Source organism: Haemaphysalis longicornis, unplaced genomic scaffold (genome assembly GCF_048455015.1).
Source record: "Haemaphysalis longicornis isolate Haplotype H1 unplaced genomic scaffold, Haemaphysalis longicornis Haplotype H1 scaffold_3, whole genome shotgun sequence".
NCBI lineage: Eukaryota > Metazoa > Arthropoda > Arachnida > Ixodida > Ixodidae > Haemaphysalis > Haemaphysalis longicornis.
Window position 1 is genome coordinate 50,572,504 of NW_027526335.1, and position 20,355 is coordinate 50,592,858.

The 20,355-nt window shown below is 47.1% G+C and overlaps 1 protein-coding gene and 1 pseudogene across 2 annotated transcripts in view; both read left to right on the forward strand.

Annotated features, from left to right (window-relative positions):
- LOC144174440 (cytochrome P450 2A4-like) overlaps positions 1 to 20,355 on the forward strand; it is a 104,787-nt gene that overhangs the window by 19,983 nt on the left and 64,449 nt on the right. The gene's annotated exons all lie outside the window — the stretch shown is intronic.
- LOC144174442 (cytochrome P450 2J2-like) lies at positions 8,547 to 19,239 on the forward strand (annotated as a pseudogene). The gene is made up of 4 exons (XR_013323472.1): positions 8,547 to 9,361; positions 11,499 to 11,762; positions 14,818 to 15,008; positions 17,575 to 19,239. The product of XR_013323472.1 is annotated as a cytochrome P450 2J2-like (transcript).

Consider the following 20,355-nt stretch of genomic DNA (forward strand, 5'->3'; position numbering starts at 1 on the left):
CTCGCTGATGTGACCTCACCCAGTCACCCAATGCTCCACTTACAGCCACGCTGTGAAAAACGTTTCTAATTCCGCTGCAGAAGGTTTAAAATGCTTAACGTGCATCGTTAGCCCTACTAACCATAAGGATGTTTATTTTTCTGCGCAGGATCAAGGCAGGCTCAGCGGATATAGTTATATTAAATAACTTTGAGACGATCAGGAAGTTCCTCACGAAAAAGGAGGTTTTATACCGGCCACAGAAGTTCCTGTTCACGGGACAGGAGTACGCAGGTGCGTGTGAAAACCTTTTTTGTCTTTTTTCTTCTGTGAACTCCAGCTGTGATCAAGTCCTGCGCCATTACTTTCTAGACTGCACCTGATATTCTATAGTGCGCTATTTTCTTTCTTTCTTTCTTTCTTTCTTTCTTTCTTTATTTGGTACCCACAACGCCTTTTTGGCATTACAGTGGGGGGGGGGGGGACAAAAAAATACATCAACTAGTCACATTGATAACCAAAAATCAAAAATGTTTCAGAGGCGGCGAGCCCCTTTTACGATACATTCGTACACACAAGGAGGAAAATAAAAATAAAAGAAAGGATGTGCCATGCTCTTCAAATTTCGGAACTAACGGTTGTCAGTAACAGCACAAATGGTACAGAATATCAGCGAGCTTCGATAACTATACAAAGAAAAGGCCGCGGCAAGTCGCTCCCTTGCTTTCCACTCAGTTACTGTCGCACAGAAAATATAACACACTGCATCAACGACAACACGAGGAAGAAATAGTCGAGAAAGTGAAAGTACAACCTGCCCTAACATGTCAGGCTACAACGCAGTTCGAGTGTCACGTACACACACACACACAAAAAATATTTTTGCATAACAAAAAATTCCCAATGAACAAATGTGCACTAGTTCAAACCTTGTAACAAACACGTGGAAACGTAAAATGCATCCGCAGACTGTTCCGTAACTATGGGCCCAGGTAACTGATTCCATTGGTGTATTGTTTTCGGAAAAAATGAGTTTGTGAACGTCAATGTGTTGCAGCGAATTTCACGCACCTTGCAGGTGTGATCCATTCGCGCTGACACGTAATGAGGTGCAAAAATGTAATCATCGCGGGAAATGTCAATTTGAGAATAGTATATGGAATGGAATATGAATGGAATAGTATATTGAGTTTTCCCTTAAACTCTTCTTTCAGAAACCCTGCGCAGTAACAATCCCTTCTATAGTATTTTAGGCTTTTATACACTTCAGCCGCTCTTATTTCAGCCTCTTTTTTTTTTGTCTCGCGCCTGAATTTGTAGAGTTTTCGTAACGCTTCCTGTCTACCGATCCCTCCGTTACAGTATTTTGTTTCTTACAAAAAAAAAATATGTGTGCAGCCGTATCCATTGTTAGTACCTTAAGCCTCGCTGCAGTAAGCAACGCAACAAAAGATTCTGACTTTGAACATTCGAAGTGAATGCGGACATACCTTGCAGTTGATACATTTCCAAAGCCTGCATTGGCTGCTTTAAACGAGAATTGCTTGCTAGTCGGGTTGCTCAGACATTCTGAGCAATGGCGTTCGATCGCACGTATATATGTATGTATGTATGTATGTATGTATGTATGTATGTATGTATGTATGTATGTATGTATGCATTTATGTATGCATTTATGTGTGTATGTATGCATTTATGTATTCATGTATGTATGCATGTATGTATGTGTGCGTGTATGCATGTATGTACATATGTATGTATTTATGTATGCATGGATGTATGCATGCATGGAGGTATGCATTTATATATGTATATACATATGTGTATGTATGTACGTATGTATGTATGCATGTATGTGTGCATGTATGTATGTGTGTATGTGTGCATGTATGTATGCATGCATGTATGTATGTATGTATGTATGTATGTATGCATAGATATATATGTACGTATGCATTTATATATGCATGCATGTATGTCATCATCCTCATCATCACCAGCTTATCTACGCCCACAGAAGGGCAAAGGCCTCTCCCAGTATGTATGTATGTATGCATTTATGTATGTCATCATCATCATCATCATCAGCCTATCTACGTCCACTGCAGGGCACAGGCCTCTCCCATTATTCTCCAATTACCTTGGTCCTGTGCCAACTGTGACCAATTTATCCCCGCAAACTTCTTGCACCGCAAACTTCTTGATCTCACCTGCCCATCTAACTTTCTGCCGCCCCCTGCAACGCTTGCATTCTTTAGGGATCCACTCTGTTACCCTTAATGACCAGCGGTTATCTTGCCTTCGCATTACATGCCCTGCCCACGTCCATTTCTTTTTCTTAATTTCTACTAATATGTCCTTAACATGTGTTTGTTCCCTGACCCACTCCGCTCTCTTCATGTCCCTTAATGTTACACCTATCATTTTCCGCTCCATTGCACGCCGAGTCGTTCTCAATTTAAGTTGAACCCTCTTAGTGAGCCTCCAGGTTTCTTCCCTGTAGGTGAGTACCGGTAACATGCAGCTGTCATACACTTTCTTCTTCAGCGACAATGGTAGGCTGCTATCCATTATCTGAGAATGTCTGCTATATGCACCCCACCCCATTCTTATCCTTCTAATTATCTCTGCCTCATGGTTGGGATCTGGGGTCACAACTTGGCCTAAGTAGATATATTCGCTTACCACTTCCACTGCCTCGCCACCTATCTCAAACCGCTGTGCTGTCCCGAGGTTATTGATCATTACTTTAGTTTTCTGCGTATTAATTATCAGGCCCACGGTTCTACTCTGTTCGTCCAGTGCGGAAAGCATGCTTTGCAATTCGTCCCCCGAGTTACTTAGCAAGGCAACGTCATCAGCAAATCTGAGGTTACTGAGGTATTCTCCATTAACCCTTACTCCCACCAGTTCCCAATCCAACGTTCTGAATACTTGTAAACATGCTGTGAATAACATTGGAGAGATTGTGTCTCCTTGTCTGACACCCTTCCTTATAGGTATTTTACTGCTCTCTTTATGGAGGATGATGGTAGCTGTAGACCCATTGTAGATATCCTCTAGTATTCTTACATAATCCTGATCTGCCCCCTGGTTCCGTAATGCCTGAATGAGTGCTAGGGTTTCGACCGAGTCAAAGGCTTTCTCATAATCTATGAAGGCTATATATAGGGGTTCAGTATACTCAGCGCACTTCTCTATCACCTGACTGATCGTGTGAATATGGTCCATTGTTGAATAACCTTCTCGGAACCCTGCTTGTTCTTTAGGTTGACAGAAATCTAAGGTTGCAGAAATTGTGTTAGCGATTACCTTGGTAAGTACCTTGTAGACGACTGACAGTAAGCTGATCGGCCTGTAATTTTTCAGGTGCTTCATGTCGCCTTTCTTATGGATTAGGATGATGTTCGCGTTCTTCCAAGATTCCGGTACACTTGCGGTCATTAGGCATTGCGTATACAGGTTTGCCAGTTTTTCAAGTACAATTTATCCGCCATCCTTCAAGAGGTCTGCTGTTATCTGATCCTCACCAGGTGCTTTGCCCCCTTTCATTTCTTTCAAAGCCTTCCTTACTTCTTCGGTGGTTACTGGTGGGATGTCTATCTCCTCTGAACTACTGTCTCGTTCGGCATTATCCTGGATGTCCCGGCTACTGTACAGGTCCCTATAGAACTCCTCGGCCACTGTGACTATTTTATCCCTATTTGTGATGACATTGCCTTGCTTATCTTTAAGTGCATACATCTGATTTTTCCCCGCGCCAAGACGCCTCTTCACTGCTTTCAGGCTACCTCCATTCTTTACAGCGTATTCGATCCTCTCCATATTATACTTCCGTATGTCAGCCGTCTTACGCTTATTGATTAACTTCGAAAGCTCCGCTAGTTCTATTCTGTCAGCTGCGGTAGAGATTGTCATGGTTTGCCGTTTCCTAATTAGATCTTTCGTCTCCTATGAAAGTTTACCAGTATCCTGTCCAGCCATTGTGCCCCCGACTTCTACTGCACACTCCGTGATAATGAGTGTAAGGTTGTCGCTGGCTTCCTGTGTCGTAAGCTCGGCTTCATCGTTAAGAGCTGAATATCGGTTCTGCAGCGCGATCCTGAATTCTTCTGCTTTACGTCTTACTGTTAGCTCATTTATAGGCTTCTTTCGTACTAGCTTGTTGCGGTCCCTCCTCAAATCTAGTCTAATTCGAGATCTTACCATACGGTGGTCACTACACCTTACCCTTCCGAGCAATTCCACATCCTGCACGACGCCAGGGTTATCGCATAATATGTGGTCTATTTCATTTTTATGCTCCCCATTCGGGCTCCTCCAGGTCCACTTCCGACTCTCCCGTTTACAGAAGAAAGTATTCATTATGCGTAGGTTATTCCGTTCTGCAAACTCAACTAGTAGGTCCCCCCTGCTATTTCTACAGCCCAGAACATAGTTCCCAACTGCCTTGTCTCCAGCCTGATTCTTGCCTACTTTAGCATTGAAGTCCCCCATAACTACGGTATACTGTGTTTTTACTTTAGCCATTGCCGATTCAACATCTTCATAGAAGCGTTCCACTACTTGGTCGTCGTGGCTGGATGTGGGCGCGTAGCACTGCACCACCTTGAGCTTGTACCTCTTATTGAGCCTAATTACAAGACCTGCTGCCCTTTCGTTAATGCTATAGTATTCTTCTATGTTGCCAGCTATGCTTTTATTGACTAGGAATCCCCCTCCCAGTTCTCTTCTGTCCTCTATACCCCGCTAACATAGGACGAGTCCATTTTTCAGCGCCGTAAATGCTTCGCCTGCCCTCCTAGCCTCGCTAAGCCCTATTACATCCCATTTAATGCCCTATTATTCCTCGAACAACACCTCTAGACTCGCTTCGCTAGATAAGGTTCGCGCGTTAAACGTTGCAGGTTCAGATTCCATTGGCGGCCTGTCCGGATCCAGGGATTCTTAGCACCCTCTGCTGCGTCACAGGTCTGACCGCCGCCGTGGTCAGTTGCTTCGCAGCCGCTGGGGACTGAGGGCCGAGGGTTAATTGGCGTATTCATGGGAGGTTGTGGCCGTTACTACACCAGGGTGGCCAATCCTGCTCTGGTGAGGGAGTGCATTACCGGCAATGGTCGCCGGGGTCAGGCCGCACCCCAAGCCCCTTTGTGCAATTCCATCAACAAGCAGATTTTTTTAAAATGCGAATGCATTTATTAGCCGGGGGTTGTCTTGCTGCGTTGGCCGGCGTGCGCCTGCATTCCTCCAGCGCGAGCGCACGTGAGCGCGCGCCTCGTAGTGCTGCCTTCGTCGCCGTCGTCGTCGTAAATGCATTTATATACATTTATATACATGTATACATTTATATCCACGGTCATTTATATACATTTTCCGAGCGCAGCGAGCGGAGAGAGGGTACGCGCATAGGAGAGAGAGACCCGCGCAACACGCCCGCCCCGCGCGCGAGCTCTCTCTCCCGCCGAGCTCCGCGATGCGAGCGCCCTCACACGCCCGAGCGCGCTCCTCCTCTCCACTCACTCTCCGCTACTCCACCCGAGCTCCGCGATGCGAGCGCCCTCACACGCCCGAGCGCGCTCCTCCTCTCCCCTTGCCCTCCGCTACTCCCGCCCGAGCTACCACCTACTAAGAAATGCATTCGCATTTAAAAAGACTGTAGCGGCGCGGGTCCGCCGCGCCGAGACGACGACGACGACGACGAAGGCAGAACTACGAGGCGCGCGCTCACGTGAGCTCGCGCTGGAGAAATTCAGGCGCACGCCGACGGAGCACGACAACCCACGACTAAGAAATGCATTCGCATTTAAAAAAGGAACAAACCGCCCACGGGCGGAGATCCATCACCATTTTTACTGTATTTATGTGCAAGCAGCTTCGAATTGGAAAACTGGTCTGATATTGTATGTAGCTTCCACGGCTAGATGACTAAACCACGAAAAATGCTTACCTCTCTACCGCTGTTTTCTACTTTCACCAAAGTCGTGAATGCTGTTGACGCCATTTTAATTTCAAGCAAACTAAATCCAACACTCTACAAAAATTAACACTTTATTTCGGGATTTAAAAAAATATAGTTTATTATTTAGGAGATGAGCAGTTTCGTTAGCTTTCGCACTTGTATTCGTTACAACGAACAAGGCTGATTTAAGCACACTAGGTGTGTGAGGCAGAAGTCGCACAAATGTAAATGCTCAAGAATTGCTGTTAAATACTATTTTCAAACAAGAAACGTTTTGCTAACTCCAGAATCATCACAAGCGCGTACAGTTTCTAGGCTTCTAATATATTTTATTGCATTGAAAAAAAAAAACACCGGATATTGCTAACCTGTACGGTTAGTTTTAAACATGTGATGCCAAAGGCGGTTCTGTGCCCGTGCGCGGCAAAGAAACCCCCGGCGAAAGCATTCCAGCGCCCTGTAGAGCGCTCTGCAAGCCCCTGGGCACCGCCATTTTTTAACGACTGGTGCGCAATCTGGCGGGCATTTCTTGGGGACTGCTTTGCGAGCAGACGACGCCGCAGTCACACGCTGTTGCTCCGTGCCGTGCGTGCATATCAGACGTCCCAGCGGCATCAAAAATCGGTAAGTGCCATTTATTCGCTATGTCAGCAGCGCGAGGTTTAACAGTGCTTTAAGGAGAACGTTCGAAACGTCCGAGAGCTGTCAGGTTTGCCCATAAATTCCGTTCTCAATCCGCTAAGGCGGCGTGCCACCCTACGCACGCCTTGTCCTCATGGGGGTTGCGTGTGAGGCTACGTTTCGCCGCGCCAGCAGGACGCCCGACTTTTTACCACCAATTGATGTTTATTTTCTTATTTCTGGGCAGGTTGCCGTCGTTGCCTTTACTTTCGATGTAAAGAATCTACTCGTCCAGGCGTCACTACGCCGTTGTTGGCGGCAACAACAATCAGCGTAAGCACAAAGTGCTCATGCAAGAAACGTGCGAAGTGCACCACGACAAAAGAAGTGTCTACATGTGCGGAGTATATCCGCTGCACAAATTTCCTGCGTCCCTTGAGTGCCGCCGCGAATGAGTCGTCACGCTGAATCTGAAAGATTTCGAACCTAGCAAATATGCGAGGGCAAGTACGGTCGTACGCTGATTTTGGAAGCGCTGTTTATTCACCCTCATGCCTCAATCCTTATCGCACATTTCTGCGCTCTGGAGGCATTTTCTGTACATTTTATCACCGTTCATTTACTGTTCATTTCATTTTATTCATTCCTAAGCCTCTGATCGCGCGGTAGGGCAAATTTATAAGCATGGCATCCTGCTGCCAGTGCGCGAACGTGAGTCGGTTCTTAAACCAGGCCATGATATGTTCGATTTGCCTGTGCAGGTTGTAGAAGTTACATGCTCATAAAAGTAAAATATGTTTTAACGATATCTGCCGCCGCATAACACGCTTATAAATTTTCCCTACCGCGCGATCAGAGGCATTCGCTGAATGTACCAAACCACCGACTTCTGAGCGTGCGTGGCAGGCATTCGCAGGAGACATATTTGTCACCGCAAGCACTATTTCCTGCTACAAACACAGGAGCAACGTATTGGGGGCACCAAGATTTCACGGCCGTTTGCTTGCTCAAAAGAACTTTTGCGTTCGGGAGCCGCCAAAAGCAATTTAATTACCGACCCAACCGGGCGAGATCCACCACCGCGACACTACTATTTCGCTTTCGGCTCGCCTTTTTCGCATAACCGAGCTGCAGCATATATGTGTCGGGTTGATTTTTGTTGGCTTCCCGTCAATAAAATGAACAGAGAATGCCTCCAGAGCGCAGAAATGTGCGATAAAGCATGAGGGTGAATAAACAGCGCTTCCAAAATCAGCGTACCGCCGTACTTGCCCTCGCAAATTTGCTAGGTTCGAAATCTTTCAGATTCAGCGTGACGACTCATTCGCGGCGGCACTCAAGGGACGCAGGAAATTTGTGCAGCGGATAGACTCCGCACATGCAGACACTTCTTTTGTCGTGGTGCACTTCGCACGCTTCTTGCATGAGCACTTTGCGCTTACGCTGATTGTTGTTGCCGCCAACAACGGCCCGGACGAGTAGATTCTTTACATCGAAAGTAAAGGCAACGACGGCAACCTGCTCAGAATTAAGAAAGTAAACATCAATTGGTGGTAAAAAGTCGGGCGTCCTGCTGGCGCGGCGAAACGTAGCCTCACAGGACACCCCCGTGAGGACAAGGCGTGCGTAGGGTGGCACGCCGCCTAAGCTGATTGAGAACGGAATTTCTGGGCAGACCTGACAGCTCTCGGACGTTTTGAACGTTCTCCTTAAAGCATTGTTAAACCTCGCGCTGCTGACATAGCGAATGAATGACACTTACCGATTTTTGATGCTGCTGGGACGTCTAATATGCACGCACGGCACGGAACAACAGCGTGTGACTGCGGCGTCGTCTGCTCGCAACGCAGTCGCCAAGAAATGCCCACCAGATGGCGCCCCAGTCGTTAAAAACTAGCCGACTCGGCAAAATTCTGGTCTGACAGGTCCTCCTCCATCAAAGGTAGCTCGGAACTTGTTTCGCCGACTGTCCGCTAGGTGCAAACGTCGTATGCGCAGCGCTACTTTAAACGACGGTACCTATATATAGTGTGCTCCCTGCTTACGATCATTAGGATTTCGCCATGGTGATTTCAAGCGCATAAGATAGTTGTTTAGATTAAATTTGAGCGAAGAAAATGTTGAGTGCAGTTGGCCCTTAATGCCGCTATTACCTACGTGGTACCCGCGATCATTTTGCTTGGGGCCATTTCACAACATAAACTTTGCGCCTGTATTTCAATCACGCTTCACTGACTGCCTGCCTGCCTGACTGACTGAGTGTGACTGTCACTAACTGACTGACTCGTTGATTGATTGATTGATTGATTGATTGATTGATTGATTGATTGATTGATTGATTGATTGATTGATTGATTGATTGATTGATTGATTGATTGATGTTTAGTGGTATCTCCTTTGTATCAAGAGCTGGCGTGTCATATCTCCAGAGAATCCATCTAAGTTGTAACTAGTTTAATTCTATCGCTGCTATTAAGGCAGGATCAAATAACATGCAGTGGTCGCTCCCGGCTTTCTGAACTAAAAATCCACCCACCTTTATTTCATTTTATTTTTGTCGTTAAAGTTTACTCCTCCACCACCTCCGCCCACGAGCCACAGGAACGAATTTGTATTCGTTCTCTTCGTTGCAATTATACGTGATCCCGATGTTGTGATAGCGTATCTCGGTGGCGTTCTGTTGCAGGGTACAAGCCGAGGAGCATAAGAAAACCATGGATGAGCATTTTAACCGCGACTTCATCGACGGCTACCTAAAGAAGATCAAGGAGAACGAGGATAACCCCGCTTCGAACTTCTTACGTAAGCACGAATGTTTGTAATCAGTGCTTGCAAGCGCTTCTCCTTAATATGTAAACGCAATTTCGAGAAGCTTTTTGTATTCTATGAATTCTACAACTTAAAATTCAAATTTATTTATGCGCGCGGAAACCTCAGACAGGTGCATAGGGGCGCCGCGGTGGAGGGATTAGGAATAATTTAGACCACTCGGATATACTTAACCTGCGTCGAGCAAAATACCGTTGTACCAACACATGTCGTTTTCTGTTATCAGCATTGCGTTTGCGAAACTCGGTTGTCTGAAGCGTCCGCCGTAAGTTTTTACCAGGCCGTGACTTCTGTAGGCAACAGTGCTACTGAGCTTCCAAAATTTAGAAGTTTTTTATAATGTAAAAAGAAATGTTGGCATAAGTTAAGCTTCCTTCAAAGCAAAGCCTGCTGTGATGAAAATGCAGCTTCATTACAAGGAATCAAACGAATGTTAATTATCCTCTAAAACAGGGGAACATAGCCCACATGGGAGATATCGGAATATTGTTTAAAAAGCCGGCAATATTTATGCGGTTATTGGTGTCAAAGAAAGCCGTAAGGCGCATGGTGGTGCTCTGCGCGTGCCATATCTCCTGAAGGAATCCAAAGGCTCTTCTTGAGAATTTCGATCGCTGGGAGCAAAAAGAAATGCAAGAAGTGTCTTAGCTTCTTTGGGCTTTCAAATGACCAACAAAGCAGATAAGCATATCTTTCAGTTTCAGCATTGCATTTTCGATTGAATAAAAAACACGCTACGACAATCACGGTGCGCACCCATGAATTATTCATTCCCTCACTTGATATTTCTGTAAAAAAAAAAAAGAAGCCTTCCGTCACCTGGTCAACACTTGCGATTAAGAATGGCAATAGCCACAAGAAAAGAATAGAGAGAAAAAGGAGGAGGGTCGAAAAGCATATGGCCGGAGGGGGAAAAGATAAGGGTAACTAATACGTGGAGGGAGACCAGTCTGCGAGGATTAGCTAAGGATGGAGGAGACCAGCGTGAATGATGGTGAGGAAAAATTAGGAAAGAGGTGCCGCATATGTGGGGAGCTAAGGTGAGGGGGACGGAGAATGACATGAGGGATGGCACTGAACAGATAGGGGAAGACGGCACACGCAGTGCTATTGGATTGTAGGGTTTAACGCGCCGACGCAACGCAGGCGATGAGGCGCGCCGTAGTGGAGGGCTCCGGATTAATTTTGACCACCTGGGGATCTTTATCGTGCGCCGAAATCTCGTACACACGGGCGTTTTTGCTTTTCGCCTCCATCAGAAAAGCGGCCGCCGCGGCCGGGAATCGAACCCGCGACCTTGTGCTCAGCAGCGCAACGCCTTAGCCACTGAGACGCAGTGCTATTGAAGCAAGGGTAGTATCGAAGGGGAGGGAAAAATGGGAAGGAGAGAATGTCGTATTGGAGAGGGTTGGGGAAAGCAATGTGAAAAGGGAGCGGGGAACTGCAGTATAGCGTGAGAAGGAGGCGTAAGGAAGGGAGGACCAATGTAGAATTGTGGGAATAAAGAGGGAGGGAAACGATAGGATTGAGGGACGTTTGGGGAAGAGAGGGATGACTTTGTCACACTACTCACGTTAGAATCGTTGGTGGGGAAGGCCGAAAGAGAAGGACAGAGAGGAGGAAGTGAAACCACATGACACGAGGGGCAGGACGGAGGAAAAAGAGGACGTTACTTCTGAGGGGCAGAAGAAACTGTGTCAGATAACTGTCCCTTCTCTGGTTGGATAATAAGTTGAAGAGACAGGGCAAAAGAAAGGGGTGTAGCGGTAGAGGAAAGGGGAGAAGAGAGAGTTGGATAGAGAAGAACTGGTAGAGGAGAATGCAAAAGTGTAGCTGAACGTGTTGCGGAACACGTAAGTGGCTAGGGTGGCAAATTGGCGTTTTCGAATTGGAGGTGCCCCAAAGTCGACTGCTTGACCATCCTCACGTTTCGCAAACCTGCATTCGACGAAATAATAGCTCCGAGCCCCTCTTATCATCTCTTAGTGCAGAGGACGCGGAAAGGTTACTGACTACAGAGATTTCGAAAGATGGATGAAAGTGACAAACCATATTGGCTAGAACGGATCTGAAAGCGAAATATAATGCTTGCACTCATTATCTTTCCCAGCCGGGTTCCTCGTGGGCAACGTGTTGAGCTTCTTCATCGCTGGCTCGAACACGGTGGCCATGACGATCCACTGGCACATGCTGAACTTCGCCAACAACGCGGACACGCTGCAGGCTCGGGTGCAGCAGGAGATCGACGAGGTGGTTGGCCGAGAGCGGCGCTGCAGTCCACGTGGGAGGACCGCCACAAGATGCCCTTCACGATGGCCTGCATCTGGGAGATGTACCGTTGGAAGACCGTCTCGCCGCTTGGCGTGCCCAGGGGGTGAGTTTTCCTCTGGCAGTTACATTGTTATATGGAGAAACGTTGCACCAAAAAGGCCTTCATTTCGAATACTGAAGGTGGGATAGAACTGGGGATGGCAAGGACAAGCATCTAGATGCATACAAGCACGCAAAAATAAAACTTGTGGGAACCGTAGAACTGCGGCCCGCGATCCCGAGTCGGAGCGGGCTTCGGGAGATACGCTTTGCGCTGACACCGGTCCGGCCCTCCACTGGTTCGTCGGCGGCCCCGAGAGATAGCACCACCGATCCGTGCGGGGCATAGGCACGCGGGCGGCGCTAACGTGTGCGCGCGGGAGACGGGGAGAGTCTCGCCGGAGGCCCGGTCGGGGTGAGATCGGCGGAACAGAGTGGCGGTGAGGATAATGTATCTCAGCTGGGAACTGATGTTTGTCGTGCGCCATGAGTGCCTGCCTCCCGTTCGCGGTCACGACTCAGACGGCGTGATTCGTGAACGCCGTCGAGCCTTGTGCTCGCATGCTTTGGGAGTCCCCAAATTACCGGCTGTGCTTCGGCACTACTGACTACTGTGTTCTCGTATCAGCGAACCTCGCTTGGCTGTCGTGGGCTCGGGAGCCCGCGTGGTTGACACGCCGGGAGCTAGCGTGGTGGCCTACGCCGGAGTACTGGCTAGGTCGCCCCAAGAACGCCACGACATCCCACAAACTAGATCTGTATCTTACACTTTGCGTATTTTTTTAACATCACAGTGAAATATCCGCGGAACTTTATGTACAGTTTCCAGTTGCGACAGCAGAGGCATAAGCTTAGCGACCATTATAACAAGCTGGTAAAATGCTGAAGGTCCATGCTGGATAGGGGGACAGCAGTTTCGTTTATGCGGAAGTACATCGACGGTTGGGAACGGCAACTGAAGGTCAATCCGTATACAAGCTGAGTCTCAGTTTCGGATGCCAGCTTCCGGGGCATCATGTGCTCTATTCCGGATACCTCAGGTAGCGTCGAATATCCGAGGAGGTCATCCTGTCCAATATGGCCACCAGCTGTCTCATAAACGAAAATTGCTTTTATTTGTTTATGTAGGTAAATATGACCACTATTTTGGTGTGAAACAAATTAAATCACAAAATGCGGCTTTCGGGCGAAGTGGGATCGCGAACAGCGAAGTGGTTTGCTGAGAAAAAAAGTATTGAAGGCGCTCATTTGTTGTCCGAACATCTTTACACAAGTACCCCTACTTTTGCCGCATGTGTACAAGATTTTTTTGGTTAACAAGAAATGACGAATGACAGCCTCTACGTAAAATTAAAAGTTTTCATGGGGTAGAAAGGAAAGAGGATTCGAAATGATGAGTCGTAACAAATAGTTGGTTTTCCCAACAATGAGAATTGCGCAGGAAATTAGTCTGTAGACTTCTACGTATAACAATGGTAAGAAACATTCCGTTGAAACGTATATTGATAGTCTAATTAAACACTTGTGAAGAGGATTGTGACGGTAGTCTTGTCACTGTTGGAGCTAATTTTGTAGCTATGTATTTAGGTTGCGATGGAAGTTGTTTTATGTCTGATTTTGGTAGAACTCCGTCAGTAACAGTCCGTGTATGAACAAAACTACATGAATCAAAAACCTATTTATGGCTAGCTAACCGTGGTGAAACAGTCCAAAATAGTTTTCCCAATGGAGAAATGTACTCTGCCTAATCTTCCCTTTTCAAACAGTCTTTATCCATGGAGTGCACGGAGAAAACCGATTTACCGGAAAGAAGACACCGTTCGTGTCTTCGTTGACTTTTGTATGGTAACAAAAAGATGCTGTTACTTAAAAATAACTAACTGAGGCTGGTCACTTCACTCTATTGCCTTATCCCTTCATTTTGTGACTTTAAAAAGCACGTCGTAGAGTGCGAAGAGCGAGCTGATTGAGCCCGAATTCCTTCAAAAGGGTCCGTGTGCTGTCGCTTCTTAGGCGAAGTTGTAAAAATGGCAAATATTTTGCCACGGAGTTATGTACTGTTGGAGGGCTGCTGGACAACGCACCCGAATGTGCGTGTAAAGCCGAACTTTTCTAACTCTTACCGGAAATAGTCCTACATATACGCTTGGAGTAAGTAGGCACACTAGGTGTCGCGTTCATACGCATGAGTCTGTCACCTGCACTTTTGCGCAAAGCGCAATATCTCATACCAATTGAAACTGAAATTTAGGGTTTCTTTTAGTGACAGCGAGACTGCCTCTTTTGAACTGTTTGCCAAAACAAGTGCGCCTTTTTAAAATTCCTGCTCAGCGAAAATTCCGTGACATATTTATTTTGGTGTAGCAAAAAGAGTTCCTACACAAGCTTACCGATCCCGCTTGAATGTTTATGCTTTTGGCGTCACCAACTGTAGTATGGAAGCGGTATGAGTTGGTATAACCCATTTTAGATGCGACGCTGAGAGCATCTCTCGTCGGCGGCCCTGTCCTTCCTGAATGCGTCCGTTATCGGCGTCCGCACTCTCCTCCGCTCACCCCCTCTCCTCTCCGATAGCGAACACTCTCTCGCGAGGGGCATTGGATTGGCTTGGCTTGGCTTGGATTTGGATTGGATTGGATTAAAGTGGATTGTGTTGGATTGTGTTGCGTCATAGCCGCGGCAGACGCACTGGCGCCGGCGCGTGCCCAGGTGAGAGCGAACACTCTCTCTCTCAACATCTGCGGGTGTGCGGCCCAGCGCGCTCTCACTCCGCCGGTGGGCGGCGCTGCGCGCGGTGCTGCGCATGTGCAGTACTCTCTCTCTCCGCGGTCTCCTCTCCTTCGGGCGCGCTGAGCATATAACCGGTGGGCCACTCTCCGGCGGCCTTTCGGTCGACGGTTGCTCTCCACTTGCGCTTGAACCCCCCCTGAGCGTCGCATCACACCAGGGTTCCCACGAGGGGAAGGTGTGCGTAATTTTTTATCGGTTTTCGAATTTTCGGCAGTGAAATACAACTGATGCTGCTGCCACTACTTGACTGACAGCCCTAAATTAATCTGGGAAAGACAGACTATCTAGGGAATTGTCCAAACGTTCTAATATTGTCAATCTAATTCCAGAGCTGGTGAGGACACCATTTTCGGCGAATACTACATTCCCAAAGGGACCACAATCATCCCGAACGTCTGGGCAGTGCACAATGATCCGATGCTATGGACGGAACCATCGAAGTTTGACCCTACTAGATTTCTGAAAGCAGACGGAACGCTCAACCTGCCGAAGCCAGAGTACCTGATTCCATTCTCAATCGGTGAGACGACGCTTGAATTCTATAAAACATTCCTCTCCTAGTTTTGAGATAGATGACCTAATTAAAGTTTTCGTGCACGATATAAAATATAATAAATGAAATTCTATTCGAAAGTACGGCGTTAATTCGGGTACCGGAGGAATAATGGGTACAAATTTGAGCGCTGCTGTACACGTGCACACCATATATATGGTCCTTCGAACGTAAAAAAAAAAGTCGTTGTGTGGAATGGCTATTAGGAGGATGAATGAGTTCTCATTACTGATAAGGACTTCTTTAAACGCACACACTAGGAGACAGGATACCACGTGGTATTCTTGTGCATCTCGAAGACCGGACCAAAATTTTTGAACAAATCTAACACGACAGTTTGTTATTTATGAGGAAATAACCACTCCAGTAAATATTGTCCTATGAAACGGGGACTCATCTAACAATAGCTAGCATACCACATGTGGTTGTTCAAGACTGCAGACACGACTCTTACTATCTCGCCTTACTCACATTCACAACGCAACCATTTCGCCCACTCTTGCCCTAGCCTGTTAACCTAGGTGGGAAAAACTGGCGGCGACACAAATTATGAAATGTGGCACAATGATGACTGAAAAATAACGAGCTATGATTTTTAAACAAGGAACGCCTTCCGCGTTCCTTGTTCATAAAATGAAAGCTTAAGTTGAAGGCAAGTTACTTCAACTGGTGATAATGCCCTAAAAGGGGTCTAGAAGCCATGGCTTGTCTATACGAAGAATAAAACACCGAAGGAGAGCCTGATCCTAGGACATGTAAAATTAAGACCGTAAGGATCAGAACGATTACGACCAGCTATGTATAGAGCCGTAAATTATCTCGCAACTGCGTTGAGAGAGCGTTCTCTCTCAGCTCTTTGAAAAGAAACGCTCAATCCTTAAAAATAAGTGCTCATTTCGAATGCAAGTTCATTATTGCTCTGCCGGTCAATAATACTTCAAAAAATGTGTGATCAAAGCGTTTAGATCCTTCTATATTCCCTTTTTTAACAGCAGAGCTGTTTAGGCCGACACAAATTCGTCCGTCGCAGACAAAAAACCCCGAAGCCTCAAGAAAAAAGTGTGGTTAGGGAGATCCCCTAATCCACCCCAAGTCCTTCTTCAGTGAAACCGGCGACCTAACCACTGGGCCACTCCAAAGGCCTGAGGGGTACGGGTTAGCAACGGTAAGGAGGAGGATACCTTTATTGTCAGAGGGGGCATGAATGCCCTGTTGGGGAAGGAGAGGGATACGAAGGAAGTGAGGGAATAATCGAAAAGAATCACTGTTCAATGTTCAATCACTTGAAATGGTGGATAGCATTTTAAAGTCTACGGTTACGTGAAGATATAGTTCGTAGATTTCGTGAAGAGATAGGTGCTACGTTTATGACAGCAGTCGGTACAGGTTATCACACCAACTTGTAGAGGCCACTGGCCAGTGAGTATTCAATCATTTTCTCTAGCGCTGAGGGGTCCTCTCGAACGCGTTGCAAATGCGCTTCTTCATCTGCGGGTGGGGAAGCGAGGTCAAATACTGGCTCGCGACCGGTCTTGAAATGTGCGCAATCTATATCATTTGATATGGCAGCGGTGGGGAACAATAGCACGTGCAGCCAATTGGAAAGAAAATACCATGACTTCGTCTAGCGCAAGAAAACGGACAAGCACAGAAGGAGGAGACGTTCCCGTAATCCTCATGCGCTTGTACGTTTTTTGCGCTACGCGATGTTATGGATCACCGGTAACAACTAGCCCGAACCCAAACTCTGGGGGGGGGGAACGCTTCCCGTGGCGGGAATCTAACCTGGGTCGCTCGCGTTATGAAACCGGCGTCAATCCGTTTGAGTTATCATCGCGTTTCGGGCGCACAGCATCATTCCCTTTGTTTACGTAGCACATTGGCTTTGGACTTAGCCACGGGTTCTAGCTCGTGCTAACGCGGGGCACTTTGGTAGAGATGTGAAAGCCTGCGTACGAAGCGATCCGGGCCTGCCAGTCACAGAGAACTTTCAGAGACAAGCTCAGAAATAAAAGTGACGTGATGACATATGGAACGGAAACTTGGCGCCTTACTAAACTTGAAACCAAACTTAGGTCGGCTCCACGTGCCATCGAACGAATAATGATTGCAGTGCCACGTAGAGGCATGAAGAGAGCTTCTTGGATCAGATAGAAAACTAGAGTAGAGGATATCATCATTCAAATAAAGAAAAAGAAATTGACTTGGGCTGGCCACGTAATTAGGCGCAAGGACTATCGATGGATTACTAGGGTGACCGGGTGGACACCGAGAGACGGGTTTTAAAAAAAGGAAGGCCAATTACTCGATGGAAGGACGAAAAAAGAAAATTCGGAGGCAAAGAATAGGTGGGTGGAAGAGACCTTCCCCCTGCGGTGGACCTTGAGGGCTGCTGCTAATGATGATGATAATGCAACAGCCGGGTCTCCGACGAAGGAGAGGGGCCGCCAGGTCTGCTTTCTCTCCAGCCTTGCACCCCTAGTGCGAGCTGGATCAATTCTTTGTTGTTGTTGTTGTTTTTTTTGCATTCCAGGAAAACGCATGTGCCCCGGCGAGACTCTGGCTTCCGCCGAGGTCTTCTTGTACATCACGTGTCTTCTTCAGAAGTACCGCATCCTACCCGAAGATGGGAAAATTCATGACCTCGATGCAATCGACATTCCACTGGTGGCGCTCAATCACCACAAGCTCACGTTCACGCCCCGATGAGCGGCTATTATAGTAGTTCGTTGACGCAACACACACCCTTCCTACAATTTTTGTTACTGCCACAAAACTTTGGGAAATCGTGCTTCTTTTCGAGTATTGTGTGCAATCTGCTCGGTGCGAATCTCTTGGCACTAGAATAAGGAAACAATTTGGAAGTCTGGTGCCCTACCCGAGGATTGGAAAACAGCGGAGGTCCGCCTCATACCAAAACCAGGCAAAGCACCAGCCATTGAAAACTTGAGACCTATCTCTCTTACTTCGTGTGTGGAAAAAATTCCTAGAGCATGTGGTTCTCAACAGACTGCACCCGTATCTGGAAGACACAGGCAAAATCCCGCCATCGATAATGGGATTTCGTCCGCACCTGTCAACGCAGGATATCTTCAGCTTAAAATCAACCAAAGAAATAAAGTTACTAGCTTACAAAACTTTCATTAGGCCCTCCCTGGAATATGCATCAGTTATCTTGGATCCGTACACAAAAAACAATATTGATAAACTAGAACTTGTTCAAAGGAAAGCCATCAGGTTTGTTCATAATTGCTATCGCTCTTCGCTCTTGCTGAATCTTGCTGAACCCTATCGAACTTCGCTGTTGGCTGAATCAGAGCTGGATACATTGCAAAAGAGACGTCAGCGTGAACAGCTCAAGTTTTTTAGTACTCCCTTTACCATGAGAAGCTGGCAATAGACAAGAGTAATTTTATCAATCTGGTTAGTGAGCGCTCGACGCGATCACACCACACGAAAAAGATAAAGGATTTCAACTGTAAAACAGATACGTTTAAAACCTCTTTTTTCCCGAGTACAACGCGCGAATGGAATCGACTTCCACCCAATGTGATTGATTGCAGTACACTAAATTCTTTTACCAAAGCATTGTCAGATTATCTGTAGTTTTTTTTTTGTATCTTCTTCGTCACTCCGCTTTCCTGATATCGCGACATCAGCAACTGACATGTGGTTGTGAAACAATGAGCACTTGCGCTTAGCCAAAGGGACGCCAGTTATAATCTCAGACTCCCACCAGGCGTGCCGCAACTTTGCCAACGGTCGCTTGCATGTCACAACACTTCGACTAATCAATCAGAGACCCCCAACGAGACTAGTCAGGGTTGTATGGGCACCAGCTCACAGCGGAATCCCCGCCAACGAGATCACCAACATCGTGGCTCGAGATTTGACCCGCCGAGCCAGCGCTGGTGAAGCCGAAGCCGAGCCCGGGCGCATGCAACCTCTTGTCACCTACCAGGAAATCACGCAGCACTATAGGCTGTCCCGTAAAACCTACTATTCACCCCACAAATCGCTACCGAGGGATCAGGAAAGATTATTGCGTGCCCTGCATGTCAACACCTTCCCACATCCCACCAGACTTCACCTCTTTGACCGGACACACTTTTCTCCACCTTGCCGCTTCTGTGGAGAGCCTGGGACTCACAGACACATAGTGGGCGGCTGCAATAAGTCTACCCTAGACCCCCTTAACATCCACCTTTCCACAGAGCTTTGGGAGAGAGCCTTGGCCAGCTCCGGCCTAGAAGATCAGCTGCGCCTGATCGAAATGGCTGTCGACGCGACCCAAGCTCAAGGCATCCTGGAATGAGGACGCCTCTCTGAAGCATTTTCTGGATTTGATTAAAGTTTATTCTCTCTCTCTTCTCTGTCTTATCTCACTAGACCACGCCTTAGGGTGCATCTTTCTGACAAGCACAAATAAAAACGTGTTCATTTGTCTTGAATCCACCATTGATTATCTTGCGTACGCAACACAAAGGATTAGGCTAGCGCAAAAAATGGGAGCGTTGGTGCATACCTCGAAGCTTCGAAGTGTGCACCAAAACGCCCAATTTTCTGCAGTAGTGTAGTCCTTGTCATCCTGTCTCCAAATCGTTTTTTTTTTTCTGCGCTGCTTTTCCTGAAAAAGCAAACAGAAATATACTGAAAACTAAAAAGTTTTTTCAGCAACGTAAGTCATCTTACATTGTTTGAGGGCGGAATCTTATCAAAGATTTCTTTACTTCTACGTTGTGTTTTCGTCTCTATCTTCGCTGTCGTTTCTTCTAGTTTTGCGCTAATTACTCCGAAGAGAAGACCGTAATTCATGCAGCAGCTTTCTCACAGACAGAGCTTTTCTCCGCAGGCGCCTGTCCTTCACGTGCCGTCACGTGCAACTCACGCTTCCTGCTAATTTTGTTTCCAGTCTGGCAGGGTGCCGGCTTAGCGCTGTGATAACAAACTTCGTTCCTGCTCCGGGGACCCTTGTTCAAATTTCAGACGAACATAGATGTGTTTTTAACAGCATAACTGCCTAAGCTTGGCCTCTATCCATGCGAATCGCTAACAGAAAACTATTATTGTTAACAGAAGTATGAAAGAAAGTGGCGAGGAGGCGAGGAGCCCAAGAGCAGGTGTTCGAAGTGCGCGCCTCAAAAACAAAATGTAGTTATGGACATCCTGGGTATCGAACCCGTGACCTTTACGCGTGAAACCTGCAACTGAGCCACTGGGCCACCCCAAAGGCGCGAAGGGTACGGGGTTAGTAGCGGCAGAGAACAATAACATGCGCAGCCAATTGGAAAGAAAAAAAGTGGCGTTGGCACGC